Source organism: Amphiura filiformis, chromosome 9, assembly GCF_039555335.1.
Source record: "Amphiura filiformis chromosome 9, Afil_fr2py, whole genome shotgun sequence".
NCBI lineage: Eukaryota > Metazoa > Echinodermata > Ophiuroidea > Amphilepidida > Amphiuridae > Amphiura > Amphiura filiformis.
In genome coordinates, this window is record NC_092636.1 from 3,887,083 (window position 1) to 3,904,687 (window position 17,605).

At 34.2% G+C, this 17,605-nt stretch overlaps 5 non-coding genes across 5 annotated transcripts; all 5 read right to left on the bottom strand.

Moving 5' to 3' along the window:
* Positions 1–4,112: 4,112 nt before the first annotated feature.
* Trnas-uga (transfer RNA serine (anticodon UGA)) lies at positions 4,113–4,194 on the bottom strand. The gene has a single exon. It is a non-coding gene; the product is annotated as a tRNA-Ser (tRNA).
* Positions 4,195–4,507: 313 nt separating this feature from the next.
* Positions 4,508–4,589, bottom strand: Trnas-cga (transfer RNA serine (anticodon CGA)). The gene has a single exon. It is a non-coding gene; the product is annotated as a tRNA-Ser (tRNA).
* A 195-nt stretch (positions 4,590–4,784) lies between these two features.
* Positions 4,785–4,866, bottom strand: Trnas-uga (transfer RNA serine (anticodon UGA)). The gene has a single exon. It is a non-coding gene; the product is annotated as a tRNA-Ser (tRNA).
* Positions 4,867–5,213: 347 nt separating this feature from the next.
* On the bottom strand, positions 5,214–5,295 carry Trnas-uga (transfer RNA serine (anticodon UGA)). The gene has a single exon. It is a non-coding gene; the product is annotated as a tRNA-Ser (tRNA).
* A 258-nt stretch (positions 5,296–5,553) lies between these two features.
* Positions 5,554–5,635, bottom strand: Trnas-uga (transfer RNA serine (anticodon UGA)). The gene has a single exon. It is a non-coding gene; the product is annotated as a tRNA-Ser (tRNA).
* Between the last annotated feature and the right edge of the window lie 11,970 nt (positions 5,636–17,605).

Consider the following 17,605-nt stretch of genomic DNA (forward strand, 5'->3'; position numbering starts at 1 on the left):
TATTATACAATATGAACATAATGAGCAATTAACATAGCACATAAACCATTAAGGCCTAATATTTGTGTGTACAAAACGCTATATTAAATCTATGGTAACTGACCGCTATCCAAATATTCATCGATTTCCTCCATATTTTATGAGATGATAGCAAATCATGTCTCTGACATGTGTGCCAAATTGCATTAAGATCGATGGCGTAACTGCAGAGTTATTGTCCAAAAACTAAAATCAGATGATTTTGCTAAGCAATTTTGTAGACAAACCCGGAAAAGATGTGTTGGACCCCCCACTGTAATTCCCATGTTCTTCTTAGCATTGTGCGCACGCTATATGAGTCACTGGAAAATAAGAATTATAATAGTGTTGCCTCAACGTTTATCTTAAGCATGCCCCCTCCCCTTTCCCCACCAAACAATGTTGGGAAAAGATATGGTGAAGATGAGCACATTGGGCATGCCAACATTGTACGGGGGTAGAAGGGGGACCATTTCCAATATGGCCTTAAAAGTGTTCGAACAAATATTTCTGAGATTGTAGTATATGCTGCTGATACTCCAACTATTTCATCTAATATCTATACTTCTGATACTTTATTTTGTTTATTTTTTACATCTACTCCATTCACTACTTACTGCTTATACCAAATACTTCATTTTTAAATGAAGTATAACCAGGAGCAGCGTGGCACACTGGTTAAGGTCTTTGCCTTTGGTGCAAGAGGTCCTGGGTTCAATTTCCCACAGGACAAAACAAATAATAATAATAATTAATTCTGTTCTCCCCGTGGCTCATCTGGTAATGGCGGGGCAGATGACCCATGACAAAAGACCTCATTACAGTCGGGGCGATCAGGGTGATAAGCCCGATTGTTGGCTACACTTGACTGTCCTCCAAAAAATTCCCCGACCAGCTATCTACGGCGACCCCCTTAACCTTCATTCACCAGGTCACTTGTGCCTGGCCGAAGTTTCGTCAGCGTTATCTCCTAGATTTCAGCTGTTTAGATATGCTCAACATAAAAAAAATACTTCATTTAATTCACCACTTCATCTGCTATATCTACTGCTGATACACCATCTGTTCTCTACAGCTTATAGTCCACTATTTCATCTGCTTTCTACTGCTGATACTCAACTACTTCATCTACTATCTTCTGCTGATACTCCACTACTTCATCTACTATCTACTGCTGATAACAGACTACGTCTTCTGCTATCTACTTCTTCTACTTATGCTATCTACTTCATGAACAATAAGCCCAATCGGCATTAGAAGTTTGCAATGCATTGTGGGACAGTTTTTGCAGTTTTAGGACACTTTGTCCTTTGACCTATCGGGAAAATTGCTGTAATTATTAATGATTTATTTATTATTGTCATAATGTTATCATTAAAAATATTTAAATAATTCATTCATTTAATAATAATGTTTTTAAGTTTGTTTTATTCTAGTAACAAGTTTTAAATTATATTTTGTACGCACAAAACCCGAATTTTCCAGATAGGTCAAAGGGCAAAGTGTCCTAAAAAAACCGGAAGTTACAATAGCGATTTGGCTTATTGTTCATGTCGCTGATCCTTCGCTTGTACGGTAGCATACTATTTGAACTACTTCTTGTATGTTTTGTATCATGCACCCACCTGTTCATCTCCTATATGTGACCATCCAGCACAACTGAGCCCTGAAGTCGCCAATCATCATTTTTGAGATATTCAACCAAAATATTCTGCTTGAAATTAGCTTTAAAATGATGTATATCATGTCTATAGTACTTGACATTTAAGTAGTGAAAAATCAATAAAACAGTCAATAAATCCTTTGTTTCCTATTGTTTATTGTTAAGTTCAATGGAGCATATCTCAATAGTGGCACTGGCGACATCCGGGCTCACTTGTGGTGGATGGTCACATATACATCTTTTATACAACGTATAATATACATTCGATATTAGGTCAACTTCAGTTGACTGCTCCATCCAAGATCACCTGCTTTTTATGCCCACAGCAATGTTCTTTATAAAAGCATCAAGATTTCCCAAAACAGATTCCAATAGAATACTTACTATAGATAGAAATAACAAAATTTCTATAAAGTATTGATACGCATATTAACCCCCTTAATTGAAACTTAGAGATAACTGTCATGCTGATTAACGGTAATCCTATTGACATCTTCACGGTACAGGTTCGGTTAAGCTTGTGGTCAAAAAGAGTGAGAGTGAAACGGAATCGGCTTCGTGGTTAAAACTGGCTATCAATCTTTACTTTATTTTTGTTAAGGGATCTAAAATGAGCGTTTATTGCGTTTCGACAGTATTTTTTGTGGGACATGAGAGCACCTCAGACCTATCGAATTGCATTCTGAATACGAAGCATGTCTTTCTGATATCAAATAATTTTCATTTTTGAAAATTACAATATAATCTAAATTTTATGACAAATTATAAAAATTTGATATTTTTCAAATTTTGATATATAACAGTCCTCGAAGTAAATTATATAAATCTAATGATATATTCTTAAAGTGTATGTAGCAGGAGGAAAAGCCGACAGTCAATTGAAAATTTTGACCTTTCATATTGAAGATATGGATTTTTTCCCAAAAAGGCCTAATTTTTTTGGTGTTTTGGAAAAAAAATCCATATCTTCAATACGAAAGGTCAAAATTTTCAATTGATCGTCGGCTTTTCATCCCACCTACATACACTTTAAGTATAAATCATCAGATTTATAAAGTTTACTTCAAGTACTGTTAAATATCAAAAATATCAATTTTAATGATTTGCCATAAAATGTGTATTAAATTGCGAATTTCAAAAATCAAAATTATTTGATATCAGAATGACATTCTTCGTATTCAGAATGAAATTCGATATGTCTGATGTGCTCTAATGTCCCACAATAAATACTGTCCAAACGTTCATACCCCAGCCCTTAATACTTTGCATTCATGAAAGATGATTTGGTAACTTGAAGAGGGCTTATTTTTAAAATCTTCTCTGTTCATTAAAGTACATTTATATAGCCGACCACTCACAAAACCTATAATTGGATAAGGAAAATGAAACGCTTCATAATGTTAAAAAAGTTATAACATTTTACAGAAAGATGACCGAATTATATCATTTGCCGTTGGTTATTTGCGAAATTGTTTTTGTTTTGGATTATGTTGGAGTTGTTTTGTTGCTGCCGCCATCATAGTATATAAGGAGTTGTCATTGTTGTTGTTGTTCTTGTCATGCTGTTGCCGTTGTTTATGTAGTTGCCGTTATTGCTGTTACCGTTGTGTTGTTCCTGTTGTTGTTGTAGTTTTATAGTTGTTGTTGTTGTTTTGATGTTGTTCTTGTCCTTCTATATCATCATCTTCTTCTTCTTCTTTTAGAACGTTCCTTTGTCGGGAACATGAAGCTGTTGTCAAAGCTCCTATAAACAAAATCAAACGCTGCTCATTGCTCGTATCAAAGACTAAACTTCCATTAATGCATCGGTACTGTCAAAAACTTGAAATTAAGTCAGCCTGGAATCCATATCATTTAAACAATAAAATAAAGATTACTGCAAGTTTAAGATTTAAAGTCAGAATGAAAACAAAATGTACCCTGCAGACAGCTAACCAGAAGAATATATGAGACAAGGATTGAAAAATAAAAACCACTCAGGTCCCGTTCTTGGATAAAATGCATTCGGCATACCCCTTGGCTAAACACCTTGCTCTTTTACCTATCAAAAGGAGTTTTTAACTAGCACAAACACTCGTACATTTATTTTGTAAAGTGCATGTTTTTATATCATATTAATGCGATCATTTAAAAAAGAAAATCTCTCCATACCACAAAGAAATGGTTCTAAGAAATGACGTGAACACTGGTGAGAAAACGTCGTAGAACATAGCTCAAATTAATACGTTTTTAATTTTTAAGATTGTCTTGCTTTTTTTTTCTTGCTTTTTTTGTTTTTGTTTTTTACTGTCCTTCAAGTTTATTATTTTTTACTGACAAAGAACAAAAAATAATCATATAACTCAGAATTAATTTTGTAGAGTACTTACGAGTCCTTACAATAAAGTGGTTTATGAAATGTTATAGCTACAACTTAAAAAAAATATATGTTCGCTGCGAGCAGGGTTCGAACCTGCGCGGGGAGACCCCATTGGATTTCAAGTCCAACGCCTTAACCACTCGGCCATCACAGCAGGTACATGTTGCTTGCTAAAATGACTTGTTTGTTAAGCCCATTATCTTGTTAATTAATGCCAAGAGATAATTAAAACTATGGAATTCTCTCCTCCAAAAACAAACAAAAAAATAAATAAAAGGTCCAGACGGTGGAAAATATATTAACATGATTAATAAAACAAAATAATTCAGATTCATATGCTACTTTGATATTGTCTTGAATAATTTCAAAGAAAAAAATAAAATAATCATATAGCACAGAAAGACAGCGACCAGTCAAAATTGAAAATTAAAACTGACGTCAGAAAAGAAAAAAATAATCATGCTTACCGCTGCGAGCAGGGTTCGAACCTGCGCGGGGAGACCCCATTGGATTTCGAGTCCAACGCCTTAACCACTCGGCCATCACAGCACTTGAATTTTAATACCAAGGTATCATCATTTAAAGTTAGAAAATAGTCCATATGCAACTTTAAAATGGTGGAACAAACATAAATTTGAACTGAATTATTTGAGATGTCTTTCGAAAACCAAAGAGAGAAAAAAACATACACCCATTCATGTAATTTATTAGACAAATTTAAGAAAAATAACATGAAATACAAATCGCTGCGAGCAGGATTCGAACCTGCGCGGGGAGACCCCATTGGATTTCAAGTCCAACGCCTTAACCACTCGGCCACCACAGCACTTAATGTTTACTATCAAGAGATCATCATATAAAACGGAAAATTGTTTCACCACAAAGAAAAAGGTGGTGGAACAAAATTAAGATAAAAAAAAAGATTTTGAATATCGCGTGTTGAGAGCCGGCTGTTTTTATTCGTTTTTATGGTCGATATGAGTTTGTTTTAAATAAAACCATGTAATTCATGCTTGATAATTAATTTCGTGCTTGATAATTATTTTTTTAACATGTAAGGCATAATGTTGTGATTGCCGGAGTCATCCTTTAAAGAGAAAAACAAAATTTGGATGACAAAATAACATCGTACGCAGTCCATATCAAGTAAAAAATAACATAAAACTTAGAAATCGCTGCGAGCAGGGTTCGAACCTGCGCGGGGAGACCCCATTGGATTTCAAGTCCAACGCCTTAACCACTCGGCCATCACAGCACATGAATTTTTTGTACCATGAGATCATCATTTAAAACTTAGAATCGCTTCATCGCAAAGAATAATCGATTGATATTAACTCTAATAAGTAAGTTGGAGGAACAAAAAGAGATTTTAACTGAATTATTTGAGATGTGTTTGGAAAACCAAAGAGAAAAAAAAACATGTTTTACAAAAATGCGACGTATAGGCCTACACCCAGTCATGTAATTTATTAGAAAAAATTAACGTCAAGAAAAAATGACATAAAATACAAATCGCTGCGAGCAGGGTTCGAACCTGCGCGGGGAGACCCCATTGGATTTCAAGTCCAACGCCTTAACCACTCGGCCATCACAGCAGATGATGTACGATTGCTTAATGCTATATGCATCTAATTACATAGTAAATAAATATGCTATAAAATGAAATACTTTTAAAAAGATAAAAAAAGAACGGCCTTTGTACTTTTATCTGCAGTGAATCGTCAAGGCGATAGATGAAGATATGGGCTGGCAGCTCATGTTGGTGTCTTTTAGTTAGGGCCTATAGTTAGGAAGTGTTCATAAATACTTTTGGGGTGGTTGGAAAATATGGGGGATCAAAAAATGTTTGGGTGCTAAAAAGGGGGATAAAAAAAATTGAGGTAAAAGTACAGGGTAAAAAAAATTAATGTACGACAATTAGGCATACACATTCCACAAATTTTGCGTTATATTCAATTGTGTATTCTCAAGCTTCAAATCCACAGAATTTGCGCACTTTACAATTTGGATTGTAACAATGAGTGATAACTTCGTATGGTCATTTTTAGCTAATGAGTTGATATTAATAGCATATATTTTTGGTTTCTTTTTTAGGACATGTGAAGGGTGAATCAAAAAACATTTAAGACCATAAAAAGGGGGATATAAAAATTTACTCTTTTTTAGGGGGGTCTAAAAACCTATGATGTCGGAGGTTCCAATTTTTCCAACCCCCTCCCCAACCAACGTATTTATGAACATTCCCTTACCACTTCTTTAGGATTTGATGACAACAATATTTTTTGAAGTGCTAAGAGTGTCTATTACCAGGTTTACATGTTCCCAAAACTTAAAAATGATTCGAAGCGCGTAAATGTCAATTATTGAATTAAAGATCAACGCAGGGTGAAATTTCAAACTTGTTCAAATCTAATTGTTAAAAAAAACCAACAAAGTATTCCCATCATCAGAAGGATTCGGAAAAAGAATAGTTTGAATTACCTCAGAAATACCCTTTTATAAATAAAAGGTCAAAGATGGGAGTGGTCAGGTTTTTTTGGGGATGGTATGATAAACGCTCTGATTTCAACGAAAATAGTCTCAAATTGCTCGTCATATAAAAAAGAGTCAAATAAGGAAGCTTCGTTAATGACAACAAAATCCGACAATGAATGTCAAGCCTTATTGACCATGACCTAAATAGTTCTTTCTAACCTTTCCTTATCTGTACTTTTTAGAAACGATTTTATAAAGAACAGGAAAGGGTTCTGAAAAGGCTAGAAAGAATCATTTCGACATTAAAATGGTTCTGGAAAAGCAAAAAAAGAAATGGGTTTATTTTTTTTTTCAATTTCAAGAACCCTTTTCTCTTGAGGGTTTCACATACAAGACCTCTTTTTCTAAGAGTATTTGGTTTTAAGAAAATTTGAGAAAGTTTAAAATTTGACCCCTGTGCTGACCTTTACTTGACCCTTATACGCGCTTTGAATCACGTTTTAATTCTGGGAACATATCAAATCTGTACTTTAAATCCCAGAAGGGGTGCTAACTGTATAGGCTCTCTTACATCCCTAACTATTTTGTACAACTTTCTGAATATATTTTAATCTGGCAGACTTGTGTCCAAGTGCCACAACACCGAACAAACATGTTTTTATGTCCATTGACACACCTCTTATAAAATCAACATATCAATTTTAATTTGTCCGTGTTTTTTACAAAATTGAAAAATAAATTGGTTAAATAAAAGATTGGATTGAACCGGTTAAGCAAATATAAATTCTCGATATTCCATGCCATTTTGTTGTGACAAAGCTGCCAGGTATATTGATATTATTACACAACAAACGTATATTTGAATAGTGTATTGATGCTAGTGTAAATTGACCACTGATTAACAACAATACTTGGTCAAGTTTTGCCAAGAGCATTTCATTTTGGACAGGCTGTTGATGTATGACAAAATCATAATAATAGACGTGTTTGCCAGAATAGTTAGTGACAGTTGGTCGCTTTGGTCAGTGGTCACTTACTAATTTGCAGATTTTATCTATGTCCAGCAATGTCCGATTTATAGTGCCTATATTATATTATAATTATTTTATTGATCAAAATAATCTATAAATAATTCTAATAATAATTTTTACTTATTCCTCCAGCTTTCTGATTTTGATTAAGATAATTTGTTTAAAAACGTGCTCTTACTTAAATTTACATCTTTAACGTAATTTCTTTATTTCCTCCAGTATATAACCAAATCATATTTTAACCTAATTATAACGATGCCCAAGTTGAGAAATAGGTCATCTTTGATGAGATGGTTGCATGTAATGCCTGTAGAGCTAAACTCTATAGATGAGGTGACCTATGATGTCACATGTTTACATTCAGACCGCCCTCTGTTGTTTCAAGTCAGGCAAAATAACACAGAAGTGTCTATGACAGACCACATAAATCTCTTTAAAACTCAACTTTTAAAAACCTTTGAAGTTTTGTGTGATATTATGTATATAGCTTGATGCATTTATAAACAAGATTGATACAATTTTTTGTATTATTTGCTTTGAAACCAAAGTTAATGAATAAAAAATTTTGCCTGACAGTTTTGATCACAGACCAACAGAGGGCGTATCAAATGTAAACACATGTCACCTCATCTATACATCTGCAGTCAAAATCTATAAGTTAAAGTTCTACGACTTGTTTGTTTTTGTGTGTTTGTTTTAATGTGTATTTTATTTTATATACCACAAGATTCCGAGATGCTTAACCGTTCATCACATCCCTGACTATACATGCATGATAAAATAAGTCAAGAAGTTGTTAAGAACTTGAACATGAAGAGCTTAACCCTGTTATTATTTAACCAGAACAGCTATATTCTCAATAGTTTTCAATGTTTTATACTTGTTTTATACTTGTGTCATTACTATTTTTTCAATGTTTTTGAGCAAACGATTTTTCGTATCACTCGCTCCATTACAAAATATCATTTTCTTATGGAAAATTGTGATTTTTTTAAAAACATTTTCAGGAGAGAGAATATTCTGTGATTGTCATCTACAAGGGAAAATAGAGCAAGATAGCTCATATGAACAGCGCCCACACTTAATATTGTAAAGCTTTTAGCAATAAAGGACATATGACATAGCGCCCCACATCATCACCCGACTATATATAATCCCAATCCTACAAGAATCCTGACGATTTTGTCCCCATATGATGGTTCACGACCATAAGAAAATTGATTACCTCTTAAAACGGCGCTATTAATTATCATGTTTGTTTGTTTGTTTGTTTGTTTGTTTAAACGGTCGCTCCATGTGGAGACATGGGTACTGATCGGACCAGGCTCAAACAAAATGCACAGGCAAAGCATCTAAATAAAAAATATTAAAAATTACTCAATGTTGAGTAAAAAGGGAACATACTCAACATAGCAACAAAATGAGTCAAAATGGAACTCAATATTGATTAATTTTACTCAATTTGAGTACAATTTAATCAACATTGAGTTCAATTCAATCATCTTGTTGAGTAATAATAAGCATGGTGGCTTAAAGGGAAAGAGAAGTGAGAAACAGATTTGAAGATAAAGAATAAGGAAAAGAGGTTTCAGGCTTATTTTGTAGGTAGGGTATCTCGTATACTCCCTAAGGGGCTATCATTTTCTTCGGAAGGGGGTCCCAAATATACGGGGGTCACACATTTTTAGAAAGAAAAAAAGGGGGGGCATAAAATCTGTGATAACCAAAATGTAGGGAGTCACAAGATAACCACAGATAGTGTGTCAGTTTATTTTTTTATCAAAAAGGACTGATTTCAATACAATTTTTTCTTGTTTAGGGAGTAAGGTGGTGGGGATCATAAATTTTTTGTTGCCGAAATAGGGGGGTCGCAATTTTATTGACGCCGACTTTTTGTAAATTTGGGATCCCCCCTTCCGAAGAAAATGATAGTCCCCCAAAAGAAAAAAATTGGCTGGTCCGAGTTTCAACGCAATTTATTATTTCATCTATTTTCTAAGATAGGGTAAGATTTCAGAGAGGAAGTCATTGTACTATCCATTATGATAACTAATAGCTGCCATGTGAAGTAACTTATCTATTAATGACCCTGGACCATTATACGTGTGTCAGAATCTCTAAGATGCGACACAAAAGCATGCATCACCCCACACCGAACCCGTGACACATGGCAGCGAGATGAAAGGCAACTAAAATTATTTCGCATCATTACACACACCTACGCATGTGTCGACTGAAAATGTCGAGTGAAACATTTCAGTACTGTCTGTAAAAATCAAATAGACACATGCTTGGAGAGACAAACATTAAATAGGGTATAAATTATTGGTTCATGTTGTTTAGATGTTCTTTTTTACGGTCGTAAATTTACAAAATATCCAAAATTTCCGATTTCTGCGCTTATAAGGTTCTACAAAACAATTTATATTCAAGTTATGATTTTTTTTATAGATTATAATTCAAGTTCAATGATATATGTCGCTATTAACATAAATAACAGCTAAAATGTATTACTTCCCTACCCTGATACTACATATATCGAATTTATGACCGTCCAAATGTCAATATACGATGGGTATGCCACAATGCTACTTCTTTTTAGCATATTGTTTAAAGTAAAATAACGAAATTATCATTAAAAATCAAATGAAATTATAAAAGGCGTTGCGTCGGATAAATACGTTCTTGAAAAAAAATCAAATTCGAAGGAAAAAATGCGATAGCACCAATAATTAAATCAATTTTACAAATTTTACAAATTGAGCTAAAAGTGACCATCTGTAGCTATGGTATAGAGATTTTTGATGCATATAACCAGTAGAAATACATAACGAGGAGTTTTCCCACACACGTTGGATGCAAATAGAGTAGTGATCTTGAAGTTAATTCATTTTGATTCAATGAACATTGACAATACTCATAACTTTCGCCTAAATGACCACCATTCTGGTTAATGCAGTGTACAGAGAGGGTTGTGAGGTTATATATCGAGTAAAAGTCAGCTGTTTTCAAGTTACTTCAAAAATATATTACAAAGACTATAATTTTGGGAATCCTACGTTGGATGTGCTCAGACTTTATGAGGTTGGGGTTTATAGATTTCAATAGTTTTAGGAAAATGTTAAAAAAACAAAAAAACTTTTAATCATTTACCTTTGTCATACGTCCGCTATGATAAGGCCATCCAAAAGGGCATTACAGAAAGTAATAAATTAGTACGCATTTTTATTTTGATCTATATTATGATCTATAAGAAGGCTTCGAAATTCGTGTATGAGAGTAAATTTTAATTGTAATTGAGAATGAATTGCAAAAGTTAAGTTTTTGAATACGTAGAATGTAGTTCAAAGTTACATACGTATAATATAATTCATTCTACTAATATAATTATTGCTTAATCAGATATCTATTTTGCTGTTATGTCATTGCTTCATCTGCTATCTACTGCTGATACTATCTCATCTGTTATCTACTGCTGATACTCCATTTCTATCCACTTCTAATACTCCACTATATATATGTTATCTACTGCTGATACTCCACTACTTCATCTGCTATCTACTGCTGATACTCCACTACTTCATTTGCTATCTACTGCTGATACTCCACTACTTCATCTGCTATCTACTGGTGATACTCCACTACTTCATTTGCTATCTACTGCTGATACTGTACTACTTCATCTGTTATCTACTGCTGATACTCCACTACTTCATCTGCTATCTACTGGTGATACTCCACTACTTCATTTGCTATCTACTGCTGATACTCCACTATTTCATTTGCTATCTACTGCTGATAGCACACTACTTCATCTGCTATCTACTGCTGATACTGTACTACTTCATCTGTTATCTCAGCTGATACTCCACTACTTCATCTGCTCTCTATCTATTGATACTCCACTACTTCATCTGCTATCTACTGCTTATACTCCACTATTTCATCTACTATCTACTGCTGAAAGTACACTACTTCATCTGCCATCTACTGCTGATACTTCATCTGCTATCAACTGATGATACTTCATCTGATATATACTGCTGATGTTTTTTGTATGCTGTAACAATAAAGCCAAAAAACTTGTACAAAGACCAATTCAGGTTATTTTTTGGAAAACACATTTTCGAATCTCTAATCAATTATCAAAAAATATTAAAATTTGACTTTTATTGGCAGTTAGTATTATAAGTAAAGGATTAGAATTTGCCATGTTTCTTTAGGTAAAATATGGTATTTTTGAAATCCAAAAAATAGTACTGTATTTTACTGGAATCGGGAGTATTTTGAGTAAAGAGAGAAGCCGTCATGTCCTCCTCCTGGCACTGCCTGGTCATTTACGCATATAACTTATACTTACTCTGCTAATAGCCTGTGCAACATGCGCTTGCAATGTGAAGCTGATTGCTCTCAAAACGATTATTATGTAAACTTGCCGGCACAAGTGTACATTATATGCTTGTGATAGAACTTGAACCTGAACTTGGAAATCAAATCGACCGAAAAAAGGATCAAAAGAAAACCATTTGAAAAAGTCAATAAAACTTCACGCCTTCACCTTATCATAAGAACTATATTTTGCACACTTTTCAATATAGTGTGCACGTTTCTTGAATAACTGGATTTGGTGCCACGCGTCGACAAAGTGCGACAGTGCTAAAACATCGCCGGTACGGCTATTGTGTTGTATATTTCAATTCATTGAATGTGAACATTAATGCTAAAAAATACGTGACTACTCTGTTTTGTTGGGTTTTCTCTCTCTTTTTGTCAATCAGAAATCAAAATACTTTGCTTTAAATGTTGAGAACAGAACTGTGATAAGTTTCTCGAATGCAAACTTCATTTGATATGTATAATAGAGTTGATGGTAATTGGCTTGCGGGGTATCATGGGTCGTGTCATGATTTTATTAACATGAATAGCACATAACACTTTGTCATAAAACTTTTCAACAAAAGTACAAAACAGAGCGAAATATGTGTTTAAAGCGGGTGTATGGAGACATAGATATCATTAGTAATCTTATACCCATTCGCTCAAACTCTAATACAGTAATAATCGAGGGAAATATACATTATGCATGAGTGAATTCTGCATGGCTTACATGAATAGCATAATATCAATTTCTGTTCCAAATTAGATGATTAATATCACAATATGAGCCTTCGATGTGTCTGCAATATAGTTTCACATGTAAAGTACAATTGTCACTTATACAAGCGAATGATTTCTTAATTGATATGCAAATTAATTTATGTTTCTGACATGATTTCCCACGAACATGATTTCAATGTCAGAGTACTCAATTATGTTCTATTACATGGATATACATGTATGAATGCTATAGCCACAACATTGTCAAGAACACACGGCTGTGCTTTGAGTTTTTAGACCTCTTTTCATTAAGCTTTTATTAATTGATTCGGTTTCCAAGATTTGCATCGTGATATACTCTTGACAGATCAAAGTGTTCAACAAAGCGTCACACATTTACCCAAAATATGACCACCCATAAAAATACATATAAATGTAAAACTTTATAGAGGAAATATCAACATTAAATTGAGGGTTTGCTGCAAGAAAGGCCTATCTGCAATAGCTGCCATTTAAACAAATCAACCATTTCTGTATTCTATATTGAACATATATGACACCTGGCAGCTTTTGCAGATACGTCTTTCTTGCTCTAAACCCCCGAAATATTAAAATACAAGATATCAAATTAATGTAGATATCATCAAATCTCGGGAACTTTGAAAATATGTATATTATAAAGTTGGCAGTGATCTGCACATATACGTATATAAAATATTAGAACAAGATGCTCATTTAAAAGGAATTTCTTGTATAAGAATTATCAAACCAGCTGCAAGAAAGTATCTGCATGATTACGAAAGGCAAAATACAAAACATATTTGCAAATGCCACATAGCCCTAAAGAGGCTGATTTCAGATGGAGTCTAAATCTCAAAAACACCCAAAGAGTATCCAAATTCAAGGGTCTCTAACCCTACGAGTATCCAAATCCTAAGGTATCTAATGAAGTATATCTAGCCCTGAAGTATCTAACCCTAAGAGTTTCCAAATTCTAATAAGGAATCTAACCCTATAAGAGTATCCAAACACTAAAGCATATAAGGTATCTGACCTAAAGAGTATCCAACTTATCCAAATCCTTAGACCTTAAACCAAATAATTAGAATTTGACCCTTAACATTATCCTAAGGTACTAACTAGCCTAAGAGTATCCAAATCCTATAATCCTACGAATATCCAAATCTTAAGGTATCTAACCCGAAGAGTGGAATCCTAAGGTATCTAACCTTGAGATTATCTCAGTCCTGAGGTAAGAGTATCAAAATCATAAGATATATCCTGAGAGTATCCCATCTAAATGTGTCGATTTGCCAAAGACAAATAATAAACCTTGATGTTTGTGCCAAATACAAGTGATGCGACAACTCTGCTATATTAATCACAATAAAACTGTTACTTGAACTTCCCGCTAATGAGTTAAATAAAAATTATGGAATATAAAGAAATCTTTTATTGATTTAAGCGCATCATTATTAATGTGGTTTGTGGGTTAAGCACCATTTAATTTACACATCATTTTTACTTGGTCACCTCTTAATTGTACACACGTAAGTTGTCAAAAAAAATCTAAAAAAAGTTCGAATGTTCTTCTTTTCCGGTGGTGTAAACCGCTCGCGTGGCACCTGCAATTCAATCGTCCGTAAAAACACATCAATTTTTATAAACAAATAGACTTAATTGTGTGTAATAAGTGGTTATCTTTTGTATCTCGTGATACTAATTCAGTTAATTGCGATAGGTACATCCTTGATAATTTAACATGTTTAACATCGAAGATACAGTGCATGAAGAAACGGTTGTAATTGCAGTCATTATCCGCAGATTGAATTCTCAATCATGTTAATTTTTGGGGTGGTTGTTTTGATCATTCTATTGTCTTGAATAATTGTTGGGGTTCTATTTACTTACTTTTAAACCGTAATATTATAATTACAACAAAAAATGTTTTGCCGCCCAGCCCTAAGGGTAAGTACGTTGCAGTTAATGTGGTTGTTTACGTTTTAAGTTGATGAAAGGTATTATTTTTCGTCAAATTTACAAACATATAGAAGAAGCAAATTACAGAAGCATATTAGTGCCAAATGTATTGCAAATATTCGCAATAACATATTAATATTTCGACATAATTGGCACTAATATGCTTCCGTATTAATGCACTAATGTGGTTCAAGATTTTTTTAAATAAAAGTTTTAATAAAAGTTTAATTTTTTTTTATTACCACAATACCTTTACAATGTACAAAAAATGTTTTAATAATAAAAAAAAATGTTTGTTTCAATAACTATTGTCAATAATGTTTCCGATTTTATATGGGTCATGTCTTCTTTTTTTGCTCACCACTAATAAATGTATACGTTTCATACGTTCGAAAATGCTAATAACAATTTTCAGGCAGGCTTGAGTCATGTTTACATAATGTTATTGGAAAATATGATGAAGCGAGAACTATTACCTTATGCCCCCGTTGTACACAAATAACTGACAAGGAACCATGCAATACTCTCAATTAAATCCAAATCAGAAAAAGTCGACGCAGGAGAAATAGGACAGGAAACATGTCTTGAAGTAAATGCATCACAATCGCACATGACTTCATCTTTACACTGTAAAAATATTTTACTCAACACTGAGTAACAAATTTCTCAACATTGAGCTCATGTTGAGTAATTTTTTACTCATTTGTTGAGTTGCAGAGGTTGAGTTGTGACCTATATGAGCTCAATGTTGAATAATTATTTACTCAACTGTTGAGCTGTGACCTTTTTACTCAGTGTTGAGTAAAATATTTTTACAGTGTACTAATGGAACATAAACATAACTACGGACTCTAAAACGGTTCTCTTGAGAAGCACATGTCTATTTTTGTAACAAACGGTTGGAATATCATGAATTCTAACCTGTTGTAAGATGCAAGGTGTAAAGAAATGATTCCGATTGGTGCGAGTTGATTTTCTGTAACTGTGATTAAAATGCTGAACATGTTTATTTTTAGAATAGTGTTGGTAACAATGTATGTAAACGTATGTGACTTTCCAAAGAATAATCCGAAAGAGTCTTCTGAATAATGATATGCTACCCTCAAATGGATAATGTACACGTAGGCCCCTACACGTTGTTTTTGAATTCCTGAATTTCAATGGTCAATGGCGAACTGATCTACAAAATCATTTCTAAATCCGCTTTTTTAAGACGAGTGGGATGGCAGGAATCTTATTTGTCTAGTTTTAGCTATATATTTAACACTGATTGGTCTAATTAATAACCATTAACACTGATTGGTCTAATTAATAACCATTACAAATGTCGTTTTACTTCGTATAAGCTTTCCTTACATTACTTACCTTAAATTATTCTAAGACTGGTCAGTATTTTAAAAGTTCAGCACGTGTTAACCTATCAGCCACTGCTCTGTATTATTAAGAAAACACTCCATTCAGGACACATCTTGGAAAATATCTGGAAGGAAAACTGGTCAAATCTTGTAATCCTCCTTAACAGATCCTTGATGTTGATAACGTAACTCATTGTGCTAATTGTTGTTAATTCAAGCCATCCGAAATTAGAAATAGAATAAAGTTTGATTGGCATAAGCTGTGTTCATACCGAGGTTGCAAATCTATGGAGTTAAACATTCAAGGTGTCATTCGGGGTTCCTGACTGCATGGAAGCACAACCAACTTCGACTCCGGGGGGCACTCCAACTTGGGAGGTGACGCGTATGTAGGGCTGTTAAGACCCCCTTTTTCAGCATCGCTGTCACCCAAAGACCCCATATTTTTTTACGAACACATGCTCGCTCCGCGCTCTGTCACCCGAAGACCCTTACAAGTTCAATTTGAACAGCAACTTTCATTTATCACTGATTTTGTTACTTATTTTGACAAAATAAAGAAATTTGAAGCCATTTAGAACTAGAAATTTGATTTTCGACGTTTTTGTGGCGCTGTTTTGGTTCTCACCCAAAGATTCCATTTAAAAAAAAAGTCATGTTCTCACCCAATGACCCCATATTTTTTACATTTTGCTCTCACCGAATGCCAAAAATCATGCTCTCACCCAATGACCCCATATTTTTTACATGTTGCTCTCACCGAATGCCCCTTAGTGCGAAAGCGCCAGCCCTACACCTATATCCATTTCAAATTGAAGTGCCCCCCCCCCCGGGCTTCGACTCCTCAAGGGCTGTATAATAATTATGGGCCCTGGGGAGAGTGAAATTGAGGGGACAATGGCAGGCGAAGGGGAAAGCAATTTTTGGCAAGCTGAGAGAGGAGGAAAGAAATGATTGGCACACCATTTGATAATTTCATAATTATTGCACATCCCCTTCAGAATACTATGTGTCAGCTGGTTTAAAACTCCCTATAAAACATGGTGGGCAGTGGCGTAGACAGCTCATGGCTACCCGAAGCATATAGGCTATTGAGGAAAAAGGAAGAAAAAATAAAAGAGAACAAGGGAACGAGAAAAAAAGAAGAGGAAAGGAGAAAATGGAAAGAGGAAAGGATGACAATGAGCAAAAGAGAACTGATAGAGGAAATAAGGGGTGAATAGAAGTGGAGGAAGGACACATCTGGCTGCATGGGTACGGGGGTTACACCCCTATAGGTGCAACTTGAAACTAAACGTTTAGAGTGCCGTGCCGGGCAGATACTATTTTCGTCCGTGTCACATTGCCTGATGCCAAGTATTCGAACTATGTTTAATTAAATCACAGGTGTTTATCATTATGATATAATAATGCTGCACTAGTAAAAGTAAAAAGCAACAGAAATGTTTACACAATTAAAATAGTTGGATGGTCAACCCTTCCTGTAATTCTTTGTATTGCGACGATGAGGTGTGACCCCGGGGGTGTTTCGTGGGTTCAGTTACCAAAATTGTCTTGTGAGCATAACTTGGGGAATAAGGTAAGATATGAACTTTTTACACCTTGAGTGGTTGACACCTCTAATTTT